Source organism: Vanessa cardui, chromosome 3 (assembly GCF_905220365.1).
Source record: "Vanessa cardui chromosome 3, ilVanCard2.1, whole genome shotgun sequence".
NCBI lineage: Eukaryota > Metazoa > Arthropoda > Insecta > Lepidoptera > Nymphalidae > Vanessa > Vanessa cardui.
Window position 1 is genome coordinate 9001306 of NC_061125.1, and position 16315 is coordinate 9017620.

General features: G+C 31.0%; 1 protein-coding gene across 1 annotated transcript in view; it reads right to left on the reverse strand.

The window, feature by feature from the left end:
- The window catches only part of LOC124543504, a 209503-nt gene that overhangs the window by 63572 nt on the left and 129616 nt on the right, over window positions 1–16315 (reverse strand). Inside the window, exon 3 of the mRNA XM_047121727.1 lies at window positions 3539–3564. The gene's annotated coding sequence lies outside the window, so the exon portion shown is untranslated. The remainder of the gene's footprint in view (window positions 1–3538; window positions 3565–16315) is intronic.

Sequence of the window (16315 nt, forward strand, 5' to 3'; positions counted from 1 at the left end):
GCGTCTAAAATATGTAATTTAGATCAAACGACACAAGATCGAAATTAACTTTTATTATTTTTTTGAATTAATATTAAAGGAATTTAATAGGATATTCAAAATAAAATCCTTTTATAATAGCACAAAAATGAAGTTAAGTGAATGGGCTACTATTGGTATATTTAAAAGTAGAAATAAATTATATGATCTAAATGGTATGAGGCAGTGGAATCGAAACGAATTTCTAGAATACGTCAATAAATATTCCAAAATATTTAAAACAGTATGCATTTATGCTCTATATCTATCTAGTCTTTATATAATATAAATAAAGAACGAAATTTTGACTTCCGATAATAGAATAAAGGCCAATTGGGATATTATTGGAAGTGTTTGTGGAAAAACCTAAAAAGGAAATTATACTAATCAAACTGTACACAGGTAGTAGATACTAAATTATAAAACTAATACTGAATTATAAGTTGCAAATTTATTTGAAATATTTTTTTTTTTTTTGATAATATACCTGATGAAATAATATCTCATTTAAAATCATCAACATTAGATGCAGCAAGATTATTAAATGCGTTATTGAAATTTCCTTTGAAACAGTTTCTGTAATTTATATCATAAAAATATTTAAAGCGCTCAATATTAATAAAACTAACGACATATGGAGCATTTCGGTAAAATTCATTAATAGTATCATATACGACATTGCTCCGTATATAGCATTAATTTTTAAAAAGTTTGCTCACGGGTTCCTTGCCTTACTTGTTAAAATGAAGTAGTTTTACCACTTTTTAAGAATGGAAACAGAAGCGATCCCAGTAATTACAGGCCTATTTCAATATATTTATGTAAAATCTAATAAATTTAAAGTAAATTCTATTTTCAATCAAATTCTCATTAATTTCCGTACAAATACTATTTTAATAGTGAGCAATTTGGTTTTATACTTACGCTCGACAACTGATGCGGGAATAGCGCTTCTATCGGAGTATTCTGTGATTTATCTAAAGCATTTGATTGTGTAGAACACGAGACACTTCTTTATAAGCACAAATATTAAGGTGTATTAAGTATGGTTAATAGAATTAAGGCTTTGGATCCACGTTACTAATAAGTTTTCCGCAAGGTTTAATTTTCGGCCCCTTTCTATTTCTAGTATATATAAATGATATCCATTTCTATGTTAAGGGTATTTGTGATATAATTGTTTTCTGACGATACTTTTTTAAGGTTGACAGAAAAATATTACTATGACAATGTGAACGGTGCATTATCGCAGAAACATGATTAGTTTAAAATAAATAATTTGGTTTTGAATGATGAAAATACAAAATATGTAATTTTTTTTTTCACTACCCAATGTGAGAAAGCAAAATTATGATATATTTTTAAACGGTGGCCGTCTTGATGTAGCCGATATTACGGTGTTCTAAGGAATAGAATTCCAGACTTCTGTAAAGTCCCCATTATTTTTTATCATCCCTAACAGGAAGACGGCTCTGCAGCATACGCGATTAGAAAAGTTAGACAACTAACTGATATTGATACTGCTCGTCTAGTTTATTTCGGTTATTTTCACACTATTATGTCATATATATATATTTTTTTGATATTACTTTGGGGTGACGTTGCAGATATTGAATCTGTTATTATTTTACAAAAGAAAGTAATCCGGTCTATTAATTATCTTTGAACTAGAGACGGGACGGGATGTTTTTAACAAAGTAAGAATACTCACTGTTGTACAATAGTTTATTTTGATTGATAGATTGGTCAAATGTACAAATTGTGATAGGATTGGCCATCAGTCTGCTGATGACTGACTGCTCTGGAGTTACTTTTTATAAACAAACTGAAAATAGGACAGACAAAACAGTTTCTGAAGTCAATGATAAAGATATGAAGACAACATTGTCGTAGATAAAATACAACCTTGGATGAGTTTCGACCGAAATTTCGATGATTCCACAGACGATGATACCAGCAATGATAATGATGACGATGTAAATAATGTTGACAATGTCGATCGAGACGATTATGTTAATAACACTAGCATATATATGTAATTAAAAAGATATTGTATGGTTCAAAATATCTCCATAATATCCAGTACTATTTGTATGAAGCTTAATTTAGTTTTTGTACTTTTTTTATGTCCTATGTAGGTATTTACTGATATTTTAAAGAATAGTGTTTGTAACGCGTGAGGACACGCGCTGGATAGGAAGGCCGAGCTGTTAGAGTTATTTTTGTTATAAATTGTATAACTATAATTTATTAGAATAATTTAGTTAATAATATGTCGTTTGACTATTTTTAGAATATGTTGTAATGTAATATTTTAATTTTTCACGATGAATACTGGCCGATTGTCTGATACTGGCCGGTAAGAAAGAGAATGTCAAGAAATCGAATGCGACGGCAATGTTTGGTGATTTTTATATTATTGATTTGGAAATAATGAGAATGAGAAGCTAAATTTAATATAAAATACGGGATGTATTGTAAAACATGAAATAGTGGATAAAATGAATGTGAAAATAGCGCTAATAAATGAATCTGGAAGAATATCGTTGTTTAAACTCGTGACCATCCTAAAACTATACATATTTAATTTTAGACATTTACCTCAAAACCGTAATTGTTCTATGTTCATGCATGGGTTGGTTTACAGTGTACTGACATTTTATGAACAAGTTAGGCATAATCGCTTGCCATTTGCATACAATAATTGCTTTTGTTAGGAAAATGTACCTGGAATAATAACGGCTTTTCAGTTAAATCGTTGTTTTTACGATTACTCTTAGATTTAAATGTCTATAATTAGGTAATTTCAAAGGCGTTGTGACATGTTAAAATTTGGGGTTCCTCAGATATTCGCTTATAACGATTTTATGGGACCACACCTGGGATAAACGACCTCGCTTGGTTGGATCACAAGGTGACCGTAGCTTTGCATGATTAATATTTAATTTTTTAAGATTTTATATTAACATGGTTATTTTTTTTTATTATAGTTATTCATTGCGGAATATTTAATTGTTCTCGTGAACAATACATTCGTAGATAATGTCGAAATATCGAGCACCAATGGGTAAAAATAAAAAACATGGTAAATATCCCGTAAATAATAACTGTAATATTATATCTAATTACTTTTTTGTTCCATTTGCTGTCGAAACGCTTGACCCTTGGAGTAGTGGTGCAAAAAGCTTCATCAAAAGTATAACACCTCTCCTCATTGCCTCCACTGGTGACAGGAGGGCTGGTTAGTTTTTTGCCCAGAGGATCGTAATTGCGATTCAACGGGGAAATGCTGCTAGCATTCTTGCCACCATTACACGCGGTCAAGATTTATACAGTAACTAATTTTAGTTCATATTTGTATACATTTAAGCATTTAATGTTATTAATTCTTATGTTAATAAAAACTAAAATAACTGTAATATTTAATTTATTATTAAATTATTTTTCATCATATAATTTCCAATTTTCTTGCCAATCAATGATTTGTATTCTATGTATATTCTCTTATTGATCGACTTACCTGATAGAGCCGAAACACGATGTTTTCTGAAACAATGAAAAAAATATAATTAGATTATTTGTTTTTATACAAACCAAAATTTATGACGAATATATGAATTCAGCAAAAAATATTTTTTTAGTTCGTCCGTATTTCTTAGTGTCAGTGTCAATTACTTTATCAAAAATTAGACCGAGAAATAAATGAACGACAGTTTATTGTTAATCAAGAAACTATCTAGTTGCTTAACATCGATCTTTCGTGTAATAACTTATTAATTTACTCAAATTAACTAAGATAACCTCATGCGTCACGACCAATCGGAATAGATATAAAGCCTCGAGCGGCAAATAGGCGCCAACTTAACTTTTTTGGCGGGAACGGTTTAGTGGTTATGTAGTCTGTGACGGAATTAAGTAATACCAATGGAGGAATGCTAGATCGATTGATCATTGCTAATATGAGTGATTGTTGAGTGAAGTTAGATCGATGTCTAACACTCGTTAGCCCGCTAGTCGATTAAAGCTTTTTGATTGATGTTATACATTAGTTTATTATCTGTAACTGTAATCAAATTGTGAATCAATTTATTATTGTGAAACTCAAATAAATTGTACGAAATAGTTAATAACTTATTTTGAGGACATCGCATCTTGATGGGGCCAACAAGACTTTTGATGACATCAAGAAGGTTAATAGTGTTTTAAATATTATAATAAGATTAGGTATTAAAAAGGTTTTATGAATTAAAAAAAATAAATATTGAAAAACTAATTTCCGAGTTTAAAAGTAGAAGGTAATCTATACAATCTATGGAAATATAATGTTAATAAGGAATATTTCATAACAAAATTTAATAAAGATATTAAATGAGACTTATAAAGGGCTCTCCGAAACACATCGAAAACTCTCAAGGACATCACCAAGGGTGAAATAAATATGTTTACCTTTTAAAGCAAATAAAATTTTCCTCAACCGGAAATGGTTTCTGCGACCCTTTTGCTGTGTATAAACAAACGGTTAAAGAAACTTTTTTTTATTTAAATTCTACACAGAAAAAAGGACGAGTAAAATGTTGCTAAAATACCTTCATAAATTTTATATATACGTCATGACAAACAAACGTAAGGGAGTATATTATCAAAGCTTTGTGTCGTATTTCTATAGAGTGAGTTTATTCACTAAAAAGGAAATGTTGTTTTTATCTTCAATGCGACCTATTAAATATGAATGGAGATGTGCAACCAGCCCACAGACTCAGCCTGGAATGGACATGCAAAAATAAACTTGTCTATTAATATACAAACTCTAATACTATTATGCTTGTGTATAATAGGTAATTAGTGTACCTAGTCCTGTTTTTTCCATGTTAAATGTTCGAGTTTCAGAAATATAAAATACTATTTGTTGCCTGCGGCGTTGCTCACCTTTTAGGGTGTTCGGGAAAAAGAAGTCTATGTCCTTTTTGGAAGTTCAAGTTTGCTTCATACCAAATTTCATCAAATTCGGTTCAGTGGTTTGGTCATGAAATAGCGACAGACAGATAGACAGACAGACATAGTTACTTTCAAATTTATAATATTAAGTATAGAAGTAAGTAGTAAGTGGAAATATTAATGTGATTCTTATACAAAATAAATGCATAAGTAATTACATATATATAATCGAACGAGATAAAGTAGTGATGGGAAAAGCCAACGTAAATCGTAAAGCGTAGATCCTCAGTCCAAAATAAAGCCAGCTTTAGTCGGTTAAGCAAACATAAGATATCAGGAAATACAGCCGAAATACGTTATAAAACATCAAAGAAGTTCATTCGCAATTCGAATCAGTCACAGGCAAATGACAAGCTTATGACATTACAAAAGTCCTGCCATGTGTTTGTCGAAACGATCCTCTTTTCTATTTTTTTATTTTTCTTTATATGAATTATTATAGTAAAGTAACAGATTGTAAATTCCCCACAGCTGGGCTAAGTCCTCCTCTACCGTGAAAGAGAGGTTTGGGAACATATACCACCACGCTGTTCCGAATGCGGTTTCAATGAAATTCGACACATGCAGCACACAAATATTCAGTGGTGCTTGCCTGGATTTGAACACGCAATCATCATTTAAGATGCACGCGTTCTAACCACTGGGCACTGAGTCATTTTTATTAAATGCATATAAATTTGAATACTTTAATTCTAAATATTATAACAGTGAAAACATATATCACTTTCATGAAACATCAGAACTGCCAATTACTTTCCGACTTGATAGACAGGTAACATTCACGTTTATTCCAAATGCCAGAAATCCAGCACAAAACAAATGATTAATCGTTTATTTTACAATAGTTATTCCCATGTTGTACAAAAAAATAAAATAGATGGTTTTTTGAAATTGTATATGGTATTTTTCAATATTATTATTAATTTAATCATGTATTTTATACTTGTATTTTGTTTATTTTTGTTATTGATAGTTGATGTTTATCTTAAAGAGCTGCAGCTGCTTTCCGAAACGGTGCTAGTACTTAATTGTTGACGATTCAAAAACACTTCATTGTGAAGTTTACTTGAATAAATTGATTTGATTTGATTTGATTTGATCTCGAACTAATGAAACCGTCTTTCATTTATATTACTTATATCTAATTAAGAATAAATTCTGTTCAACAAAAAATTCTTATTATTTTAATTTAAATATACTTTTAAACAAGTTTTGATTCCATTAGGCATTACGTCCATTGATTATTTTTATTTACTTTTTAAAAACCAATATTGCTTTTTTATCCTCTTCTAAAACATACAATCAATCGTATTGTAATCGTAATACTAGAAACATATTTGTATGCAAATTTTTAGAGGTAGATGGAATAAGCTTGGAATTCAATTGATAGGTTTGATTCAAACAAACTAAAAATATATATAACTGTTACTAAAAAGTTAAATAAAACAGGACACAGGATGAAGAGGGGTAGCAGTCAAACATTTGAAATTAATGACTACTGATAAAATTTATCCTTATACAAAACAATTAATATTAACATAGAATATTGTCAACAAAATAAATATGATTTCTTACTATTATAATATTAATGAGAAATAAAGTATGTATGTATCTATCTCATACAGACTATAAGACAGCGTGGAGTTAATACTTGCTGACTTCCAAGCAAATTACAAACATATATAATTTTATTTAATGAATATGAAGTTTTTCAAAATGTTGAAAAGACTAACTACATAGATTCTTACCGGTTCTTCTCGGTAGAATCTACATTCCGATCGGTGGTAGCTTCACTTAATATTGTTGTTAAATGACGATTTAAAAGTGCTTGTAAAAGCATACATAAATCTATACTTCTATACTAATGTTATAAATGTGAAATTAACTCTGTCTGTATGTCTATCGATCTTTCACAACCAGACCGCTGAACCGAATTTGATGAAATTTGGTATAAAGCAAATTTCAACATAAAGGAATGACATATGCTACTTTTTTGGCCTAACACATAACAACTAAACCCCTAAACGAGCATAGCCGCGGGAAACAGCTAGTAAAGCATATTGAGATCTAATAAATAAATAAATATAAAAGACATCATCCCATACATTACTCTGATCCCAATGTAAGTAGCTAAAGACAAAAAAACACAAGTAGTGTTATGGAAAATCAGAAGTAACGACGGTACCACAAACAACCAGACCCAAGACAACATAGAAAACTAATGGTAATCTACATCGACTCGGCCGGGAATCGAAACCGGGACCTCGGAGTGGCGTACCCATGAAAACCGGTGTTCACACCACTCGACCACGGCGGTCGTCATAGTTCTAGATTCTGCCATCCACATTAGAGTTATAAGAGAGCATCATACCGTTTGTCTCACACCTCGAGGTGCCTCGGATAGAAGTTTCGTATCAAAAGAAAATTTTATTAGCGTTCCATAAAAATACAAACAGTAATTTTAGCTCGATTGTATTTTAAAACTATGTTACAATTGAAATAAAAAAATATATCTTTACACATTTCTCGAGGATTTCATTAAACATAAATATTTGCTCTAACTTTGCAATTTGTCTGACATTTTGAAACAGTTATTTCAGAGATAATAAAAGTTATTTCAGCGTGCGTTGACGTATTAATAACAGGGTGGGAAGATTACTTGTCGTGGTTCTGATTGTATTAAAATATTTCTTTTTATGACTTACAAATTATTTTGGTTATAAGAATTCACTCCAGTAATCTTTTCATATTGGAAATCAAAAATCAACCATATCATTTCGCATTAATACTTACACACATCGATTGCAACTTGTACTTCTGACCGTAACCTTACCAGCGATTTAGTTGACGTCATTAGAGAAATATTGGAACAATTTTTAACATATAAACAAAACGAAAACAGCTCTATTACATTGCCCTGGTTTTAAAGTAATTGTCATTTCGAAACAGACAGAAACTAGCCAGTATAAAATATAACAGTTTGAGTATGGTTTTGTTACGAGTGTACATAAAGACAGATGTTGTTGAATTACAGTATCCTGTAGGAGTTAAATGAAACTAATTCCGTGGACGAAACGGCAAACAGCACAATAGTAACATGTTCTAAAGAAGATTACAAAGACTACGGTGTAATGACAAGTATGCAGAATATTAACAAAAACGTCAGAAGGCTAACATCGTCGCGAGACGAAATTAAACAACGGTGTATACATACTCTCGCAAAATTTGAAACGACAGCTAAAATTTCTTTTAAAAAATAGAGAAAAGATTTTCGAATAATATTGAAAAATACATTAAAAAACTTTTTCAACAACAGCCTGTAAATCCCCACTGCTGGGCTAAAGGCCTCCTCTCCCTTAGAGGAGAAGGTTTGGAACATATTCCACCACGCTGTTCCAATGCGGGTTGGTGGAATACACATGTGGCAATATTTCTATGAAATTTGTCACATGCAGGTTTCCTCACGATGTTTTCCTTCACTTTTTCACTTAGTAACTATACAGGTATATTTAGAAATAATTTCGTGTTTTTTTCACATAAAATAATACTATTATGTTGGATAATATGATTAAACACGACTAAATGAAGGTCAAGAGAGATGTAATTTTCAATAAATTATTTATCGCCAACATCCATCACTCGTCTACAGGGATAGCTATAAGGATAGGTAAATCAAAGTAAGTTAAATGTTTTAAAAAATTACATCAAACAAGTATTCAGCTTAAAGGCGTAATTAAATCAGTATTAGCTGATACAATAAAACCTCGGTTCGATTGAGAGTTTGCTTCCGTGTGTTTACAAAACTAAAGCGTGAAGATGTTCAAAGACAACGAAATCTTGATGTAAGATGTAGATTTCATTGTGATATTTGTTACGAGAAACTAAACACTCGTGTTATATAATAGTGAAATACGCGAACTTACACAAATCATACAAAATATGTTACTGCATAAATATATAATAAGCACTGGTAGAAACCAGCTATTAGTTAGAATATCATATTATTCAAATACTAAATAAATATAATGTTTTTTATTTCAGAATACAGTTTTAATTTTTAGAGTTATTTTGTAAGAATACATTTGAAATTTGACTGTCATGGATTGTAACGTCAAACCGTGATGTATCAGTGGTTAGAACACGTGCATCTTAACCGATGATTACGGGTTCAAACCCAGGCAAGTACCACTGAATATGTGCTTAATTTGTATTTATAATTCATCTCGTGCTCGGCGGTGAAACAAAACATCGTGAGAAAACCTGCACGTATCTAATTTCATAGAAAATTTTCCACATGTGTGTTCCACCAACCCGCATTGGAACAGTGTGGTTGAATATGTTCCGAACCTACTCCTCAAAAGGAGGCTTTAGCCCAGCAGTGAGAAATTTACAGACTGCAACTGTAATGTGATTTCATTTAAAGAATAAGCACGTCTGAATAGCGTATAGTTTTCGCAACTCGTGAGAAATATCCAAAGTGAATTCTTACAGAATAACACTACTGCTTCTTTATGGTATAGGTTGGCGGACGAGCATATGGGCCACCTGGTGTTAAGTGGTCACCATTACCCATAGACAATGACGCTGTAAGAAATATTAACTATTCCTTAAATCGTCAATGCGCATCTAACCTTGGGAACTAAGATATTACATCCCTTGTGCCTGTAGTTACACTGGCTCACCCTTCAAAACGGAACACAACAATACTGAGTACTGTTGTTTGGCGGTAGAATAACTGATGAGTGGGTGGTACCTACCCAGACGGGTTTGCACAAAGCCCTACTACGAAGTAAATTTATGTAACTTATAACGACTTTGTACTAATTTGACGCGTTTAGCTTTTAAACCGTGTGCATGATGTGACGCACTAAGTAACAAGAGCACTTAACAAACTTGTTGCGCTTTCAAAATATTCGTGAACTGTTTCGCCTTACGTTATCGCCTCGCTATATATAATTTGTTAGTGTGGAAGTGTGACACACATAATATATTCTGATAAGTGGTATTAAACTCATAACTTCGGGAGTTACCTAACTACGTGGTTAAAACTGATTCAAAATATAGAGTCTCGAATAGCTTCCCGAACTACGTCGCTTGACATTAATCTTACTTATTTTGAAATAGTTAAAATCAAAGTTTTCATTGAATATTATTTCGTTCTTAGAAATAGATGTTTAAATTGTAAGTATAATTATTTTATATATTTATGACATGCTATTTGGTGTAATTACTTGTCAGATAGATAGATTTTGAAGGGTTGAATGAGCTACTGTAACTAAAGGCTATAAGAGACATAAAATCTTAGCCCTTATAGTTGTTGGCGATTGGTGTCAAGTAAGAAAGGTAACTATTTCTTACAGTATGTAGCCCGTTTGGGCAAATTCCCCTCCACCTACCTACTTAGTAAAAATAACTTTTAAGTGTATCAATAAAAATAAAGCAAATAAAGCATTAATATATTACTCCTGTTCAAAACCTATGCAAAGCTGTTCCGGTATTGGTTAGTGGTCATCAATAACAATCCGATATATTCCTTCAATATCGAACAAGAGATGAGAAATAAAAAGGAATTAAATATTTGAATATTCATTGGCGCTTGTCCAAAATTGAATCTTGTATATATATCTTGGGTCTTCTTACGTGAACACAACGAACACTATTAATTAAATAAATGTGAAGGTCTTCTTACATCAGCACAACGAACATTACTAATTAAATAAATGAAAGTTTGTATGTTTGAATGCTGTAACTGAACCACGAAAAATTGGCTGAAAAAATATGGATAAAATTTAAAATTGAAATAATTTATAACCTGACTTAAAACATAGGCTACCTATAAACCGCTTCTCCCTCATATTTGGGCAAAGACGCGGGTGGAAACTAGCTTCGATACAATTCACATTCATAATTTCAGTCGAAGAAAAAAAACACTATAACCAATATATTTGCAAAGATTGAGTATATGGACTGTTTAATAATCAATTTTAAGTCTGCAAATCAATATATTTTTTTAACTGTTTCAAAAGCTAGTTATTAAATTGCCGTTCATCTAAAACAAAACATTTTTATAGTAAAAAAATATCAAAATATTGTATTCATATAACCAGTTTCAACGGCCTAAAGATTAACAAACTGTAATGTATGTTGAAATAAGCATTTTTACAATCTTGCATGTGTTTTGCGTGTGTTTTGTTTCAAATAAAACAATTAAAGAACTACATCAGTAGTACTTACCTGGGCTTGAACCAGCAATCATCGGTTCAGATGCACGCGTTCTAACCACTGAGCTATCTCCGCTCCTACCTACTTAAGTATCCCATTTAAAATTAATTTAATTTAATTTTCATTACTAAATATAACAGAAAATGATTTCTTCTTATTGCGAGTATATGAAAATAATTAAACGTGATATGAATATGAAATGGATCAAATACGCGAAGACAGTTAAAACAAGTCTGTTCTAAATTCTCTTTGCAATCAAATAATGTGACACCACATCACAGCCTCAAAGAAGACTTTGTAGAACAAAAATCCGCAAAGGCCTCAAAGAGTATGAGCTTGACACGATTCGTAATGATATTAGTATTTTGAATAGAATAACCATCATTAAATAATCTTTAGGACAGTCCTGGTTCCATTTTAGTGATTTATTTAAATAATCGTAATTTTTAAAGCGCATTTTAAAATAATGACGACTAAAAACAGTCACAACAATATTTCATAAAATTTATTTTCCGTTGGACAAATTGACGTTAAATAAGCTATAAATTTGAAGAAGCAAAGATCATAACAACTTAATTCTTGACATTACTGGCACATTAGCTGTGTAAAAATGAGTTAAAATTTCATTATAAGGCCCATAGGACATTCCCGCCTACAAGTTAAAAAAAGTGCAATTATGGTAACCCTACATGTCGCAACGCCTACATTAGAGGAATCTCACATTGCAGTATACGAAATGTTTTAAAATGATAAAACCTTGTAAAAGTGCCGTCCTTTAAATATGTAAGCCTGAGTCGGCCTGTGTTTCAACTTTAAGAAATGCAGCGCTACACGGAAAGCGTCTTACACATTCAAAAAATAATGAAATGTGAAATACAAGACGGTTTGTATCATTTTGATAATTTTAGTATCCCTCCTACTTTAATTATATTTAAATACATTAGTAGTCATCCATAATGATTGATCTTTAATTCTGGACTATTGAATATATATAAAATAATAATCGACTCATTTCTTACTTATTTAAAATCGATATATAAATTTACGTACTCTTTAAATATTCATTCTTTTAAAAGAAAAAGTGATAAGCCATACACACAATAAAAAACATAATCATTTAATTATAATAGTTAATTCGAATTAAGTTGGGTTAGATTTACAAAAAAAAACCTTTCAATCATTATTTATTGTAAAACATTGTATTTTTATTCTGTAATGTATACATATCACATTCAAAGTAAGGCATATTGGAAAGAGAATATTAATCTTTATCCATAGTCCATCCCACTGTCATTGATATTGCATTGATATACAAGAATAATCTTATGATTGAATAAATACATTGGGAATCATTTTATTTTTAATTTTAAATAGGTGTGTATTCTTGCAAATATAACCTGATGGTCACTCTCGCCATCATCATCATCAAACATCAACATTTTAATAAATACTAACCATCAATACATTTGACGACCTCCGTGGTCGAGTAGTGTGTACACCGGCTTTCATGGGTACGCCACTCTGAGGTCAAGAAAATTCATTGGTTTTCTATGTTGTCTTGGGTCTGTGTTTGTGATACCGTCGTTACTTCTGATTATAATCAATAATACAAGTGCTTTAGCTACTTACATTGGGATCAGATTAATGTATGAGATGATCCAATATTTACATTTTCAATGCACCACTAAACTTGGGAACGAACATGTATGTGCCTGAGTCACACTGACTCCCTTCAAACAATAATACTAAGTATTGCTAATTGGTAGTAGATATACGAGTACGAGTGGGTGGTACCCGGAATTGACCAAAGCCCTACTAACTACGACCAACGAGTAAATGTTATAAATATAATATTTTAATACATTAAAAAAAATGTGAAAAATGATCACGGAATGTGGTGTATCCTTTGTATAATTAAACTGCGCTTTATTCCAGTAAGGATATTTGAGATAATACACAAACTATCGTATATGTTAAATCTAACAAGTTCCGTTGAAACTGCAAAATGCATCCGCTTCAGTCTTTCTGGTCAGCAAACAATAACTGTAACAGTTTTAATGAAAATCAAACACTTGTTAACAATAGCTCAACGAATGTTTTCTTATAATTAGCATTCAGCCCTTGCTATGATCCCAGCGGCCCAGTAGTTACAAGAATTATAAACAAAGTTCGCGAGTTTACAACAAAACAAATACCATTTAACTTTCAAGATGTATTATATAAAGTATGAGTAAGTAGGTGTCTATGACGCAAAATTTTGCAATTGAATCTGTAAAACCCGAACATTACAAAGTCCTAAAATTATAAGTGTTTCTTTACTATATTTATATACTATCTACTTCTTTTTTTATATTCTATTTTTGCATTTTATTAATTTTGTGTTACTTTCTTTTTTTTCTTGTTTTTTGTTTGTGGTGGTCTATAAAGTATAATTCATTCATTATATTGTCCTTGTATTATATATAAAAACCGCATCAAAATCCGTTGCGTAGTTTTAAAGAGTTAAGCATACATAGGGATATAGGGACAGAGAAAGCGACTTTGTTTTATACTATGTAGTGATCACGTTTTATTTATTTTAATTTGGACATTGAGTAACTTGTATATAAGCCTAGTTAACGAATACCTTCTTGGAATTGAGGATATCAGTTAATGGAAAGGGATGGAAACATGTAACAGAAAGTCTAAAGAGAGGGATGTGCTCTATTTGATTTTAACAACGCGCATGTGCCGCTAGCGTTGGCCATTAAAATATAGATGTTACCAACCAATTACCCGCGAGAATATTACCAAGATATGATGATTTGAAACACATTATATCAGAACTTACAATTCTATAAACAGATTTGACATCGACATCCACCACCAAAATTTATTTAATTCTAAGAAATCGTTATTGTACGCTGTGAGTAACATTACTATGTTGTTATTATACTTTTATTTTAAAATTTATTTTTAGGTGTTTATAATTATCTATTTTGTTTTTATTGCCTATATTGTATTTGTATGGCCTTAAACTGTATTTGTCTATGTTTGTTTTAGCTTAAGTTGTTAATATTATTTAAGAGTGTATTCCTTTTTTTATTTAACAGCGCTGTAGTGGTGTATGATACTGCTCCGTGTAATTTTATTACATAAGTGTTTTTGTGAATATGCCGATAAATAAATAAATAAATTATATCCGACTACTATAATGGAGTGTACTACAAATCTGGCTATTTGGTTTAGTCGTATACATTTTTATACTTCTTTCAGTTCTAAATATCAAAAATAAAACAAAACAAAAAAATGATAAATATTCACAATTTGTTTACAAAGCTATACTCCTTAATCTCCATTTGTTATCGATATCATCGACAGGCCATTCGGTGATCGATACGCACTTTTCTCATTCCCAAGAGCCGATCCCTTCAGCACCTTGGTTGTTCAGTTCCATTTATATTCAAAGAAATGACTATACATTCGTGATAAAATAAGAACATCAATTTGTAAGTTTAAAATGATGGCGGACATTTTAATTCGTGTGAATTAATTTAAATTTAATTTTAATAAAAAAGTTATGTGATTTTTACTAATTTAGAAAATAGTTGTGTTTCAAGACAGTCTCCTTTTTTATTTACTTAACATAAATAACATTGTGCTATTATATCTCAACGCAATCACCGAAACTTTTTCTTTAATAAAAAAAATATTATATGATATAATAAATTTAATAACTTTCAGGCTTCAAGACCTTAGCAAGTCCTTTTGTTATTAGATTTACGAGTAGTTTGAAAAAGAGATACAAAACATTATTTTAATATTATGTTATGAGTAGATTTTTGTTCATTAATTCTAAAACAATTCTTTTTATATTTTATATTAAAGTAAAAGTAGTAACAGCCTGTAAATTTCCCATTGCTGGGATAAGGCCTCCGCCTCCATTAAGGAGAGCGTGTGGAACATATTCCACCACGCTGTTCCCATGCGGGTTGGTGGAATGCACATGTGGCAGAATTTCGATGAAATTAGACACATGCAGGTTTCCTCACGATGTTTTCTTTCACCGCCGAGCACGAGATGAATTATAAACACAAATTAAGCATATATATATAGTGGTGCTTGCCTGGGTTTGAACGCGCAATCATCGGTTAAGATGCACGCGTTCTAACCAGTGGGCTGTCTCAGCTCCGTATTAAATATTTAATATTCTTCAACACCTAGAATAACTGGTAATTGACTTTTGGTTGAGCGTTTTTATGGTTGTTATTGACTTTATACCAACGAGGATCCAGAACGATATAATATTATTATTCGTTTTTAAACTGATAGGAAAATGTTACCTACTTAGACAGATTCACCCAAGCACTGACATAAATTCGCAACAACCTATTCAAATAATACAGCGAGAACTGAAATAGTGATGTGGGGCTACATTCTCACATAACAAATCACATATCATTATCACAAATGAAAATCAAACATCCGGTGGCTTTGTTTAAAGAACATTAATTATTTGCGAGGCTAAACGCTACTCTATTTGGTAACCAAACTACGAATATTGGAATATAGTATGTGGCACTACATTTTAACTTACAGTATATTGATAGCGCTCGACGAAATGGATTGGAAATGAGAACTTGATCGAACTCAAATAGGCAATGTATTTATGTATCACTAAATGCAATATGATACATTTTTATGAATAAAAGATAAGAATAACTGATAGAGACAAAGGAAACTGCTTTTTCTAAATTGTGACCATAAATAAAAAGCTTTAAAAATAACTTAGAATATAAACATGGTCTCCCAAAGTTCACACAACTTATAACCTAATAAAACTATAAATATTTTTGTCTTTAATTTCGTCGCGTGAAGAATAATAAGCTTGTTTAATAATATACTTAAGAATTAAATTTATGAAGTGTCTATTTTGATGCTGGCAAGTTTTATGTTAGTTTCTAAAACATTATTAGCTTAGGTGTCTTGCTTGAGTTTATATAATACCAGATGAAAACCGGACTTCGCTCGAGTAAAATAAATAAAATTAAACAAATATACTAAATGCCGTACCTTTGGATTATTCCTGGAGTCAATAATG